Raw genomic sequence first — 3,009 nt, forward strand, 5'->3', positions numbered from 1 at the left:
GCCAATGATGCAGAGACCTGGAAACACTGACCAATGAGAGCAGACTGGGCTTTTTAGGAAGGATTTTGAAGAGACAGCTCTACAACAGAGAGTACAGGTGCTGCATCCATGGGCCGTATATGAAAAATAAAGTGTCTTTTGAATATCAAAGTATATAAACATGTCCTAGAAGAAACACAAAACACAAGTATGAACCTGAAAATAGCCTTTGTAACTCACCTTTAAACTGACTACTACAATGTTTTTAATCAATGTCTCCCCCCAGTGTTGGACTTGTCACCAGTTTGGTTAACAGCATTTCAGACTCTGTGGTGCAACGGTAGCGCGTCTGACTCCAGATCAGAAGGTTGTGTGTTCAAATCACGTCAGGGTCAATGTTTCTGATTCTCCAGCTCCATTGGACGATGGTCAGACAGGATAGGCTGGTATCTTGATCACATGCTGGAGATTTTATCACCTCAAGAACTGGAAAATAGGCTCTGAATTACTGGGCAATGAAATGACTGGACTAGCAATTAAATTCACAATCCTTTCTAGCACTTTAAAAACAACAACAACTGGTTAGTGATCAGTAGTAGTGTTTACTCGTGTGAGGAAAGTGTGTGACCTGGTGAAAAAGTGTAGCACGGGGGTCAAGCACTGCTCTTTCACTTTTCCCTCCCAGATTTTGTAGTGTAGTAACTGATACTACCTCTCTCTACTTCCCCAGACCCCGGCTGTCGTGGCTGTATGGACCAAGTCTGGAAGTTGAGTCTCAAATCCACAAAGCTGTTTACATTTTTAAATTGCTCAATGCTTCATAGTTTTTTTAAGATCTTACATAATACTCTTTTAATGACATTTGACATAATGCAGATAATAGTCTACCTAGTTTAATTATCTGGTGTCTGTTGGGAGACTTACGGTTCTCTCACTTTGTCTCTATAAGACCCGACGCCTAGGTGGAAGCCAGTGACAGCCAATGAGTTGCAGCATTATTAACGCTGTCCAAGGTGCTGAACAACCTGCGTTTTTTCCTGCATATTTAATCATTATTATCTGGACGCAGGTTCGAATCCCAGTTGGGGCAATGTCTGTGATGCATTATTAAAGATAAATAGGTATTTATTAGTATGTTTTTAATCTTTAGTCAAGTAAATACCTTAAACAAAATATATATATTAGTAAATACTAAAATACTATACATACTAAAAATATATAATGACACTGTTGTATCAAATACTTGACTTCCCTTATATTAGTTTTCTTAGTATGTGTAACATTACAATTTCTTACATTCAATTATACACATTTTACTGTTCTCTTAATGTTATGCACTTATTAATGAGACATGTAAATATTGGTTAATGTAATGTCTTGTTTATTAAATACAACAATGACAGTTTAAACACACCAAGCCCCATAGTGCAAGGTCACACATACACAAAACAAAATATGTAAAATAAATATGAAATGGGCAAAATATACAGTATATACACACTAAACACCTGACAGGGTCTTGCTGATAAAAGAAGTGGATGGAAGAACCATCATTCTCATAGCTAGACTTTGGCTGGCCACAGGAAAGACATGTTTTTGTTTGTGCCTTTTTGTATTCCAGCTGTTGTTGCTGCTGCTTGTCCATTATGTTTTTAACTATTTTCTCAATAGAGTCTTGAGTTAGAGGTGTGGCCAGGCCAGCCAGCTAGCGTCTGCCGGGGCTGCTAGCTTGTCGCACCCAATGTAAGCTGGAGGTCTGTCTCACACACACACACACACACACACACACACACACACACACACACACACACACACACACACACACACACACACACAAAGCGCAGCAGGCACAGGCAGGGGCAGTGGCGGTTCTAGACAAATTTTACTAAGGGGGCCAGTGTTTAACCAGGGGGGCACAATAAAAAATGGCAAAAATGATATTTAAAGATTATAAACTTTATTTTACTTTAAAATCATATAAACATTTATTTTGTACAAGAATGAGTGCAGGTGCAAGAGAGGTAGGGCCATAAAAAATGAAAAATGTCTAGATGCATAGCAATATGTAGAGTCCATCATGACAGAATACTCAAGCCATGGATGAAGATTATAGCAGTTTGGCCTGAAGCGCCGTGTTCTGTCCCCCATCAAAATGGTTGGGAATGTAGGCCTATTCAAGTTAGGCTGTACTGGTACATCATTCTTGGACTTGCTGCTATCTGTAGAAAGATGTAGAGTATACATAGTGCACAACTACAACATTTATTTACTTACAGTGGTATGCATGAGTTTAGACACCCATGCCAAAGTTGACTAAAAAGAGGAATAAAAGGTTGGAAAAATCCAACCTTTAAGGACACCAATATTCTTTGTGAATGAATAATGACGTAAATAAATAAATGTTCTTCCTTAAGTGTATGTGATGATGTGGGGGTATGGTGAAGGGTATGTGATGATGTGGGGGGGCTATTTTAATTCCAAAGGCCAAGGGAACTTTATCAGGATGCATAGTATCCTGGATCCATGAAATAACTGGCCTTTAAAAATAAACATCAACCTGCCTCTATGGGAATTTAACATAGTACTTACTTATGCCCCCTGTATTTTAAGGAAGAACATTTATTTATTTACGATACATTATTCATTCACAAAGAAAACTGGTGTCTTAAAGTTTGGATTTTTCCTCATTTTTTGAACTAAGGCATTAAGATCAATTTCCAAAAAATAATTTTTTATTTCCTCTTTTTAGTCAACTTTAGCATGGGTTTCTAAACTTATGCATACCACTGTATGCATGTATTTCAAAATGTAGGCCAAGTATTTACTTAAAAAAAGAAACCAAGCCACATTGACACAAAAAAGACTTTACTGCAGAAAGCAGCATTTTAAGGACACAGTAGGCCTACAATGAAATAGTAATTGCACTGCTTTGCAAATAGTAAGAACCTTCTTCATCACAAACCTGATGGTGCAGTACTTGATCCACATGGATCAACTTGCTGTCCCCCTGTCTGTTCCTCTCTCTGTCCC

General features: G+C 38.1%; 1 non-coding gene across 1 annotated transcript; it reads left to right on the forward strand.

Annotated features, from left to right (window-relative positions):
• The first annotated feature begins 302 nt into the window (after nt 1–302).
• Nucleotides 303–374, forward strand: trnaw-cca (transfer RNA tryptophan (anticodon CCA)). Its single transcript has one exon. It is a non-coding gene; the product is annotated as a tRNA-Trp (tRNA).
• The last annotated feature ends 2,635 nt before the right edge of the window (nt 375–3,009 follow it).

Source organism: Perca flavescens, chromosome 23 (assembly GCF_004354835.1).
Source record: "Perca flavescens isolate YP-PL-M2 chromosome 23, PFLA_1.0, whole genome shotgun sequence".
Classification (NCBI taxonomy): domain Eukaryota; kingdom Metazoa; phylum Chordata; class Actinopteri; order Perciformes; family Percidae; genus Perca; species Perca flavescens.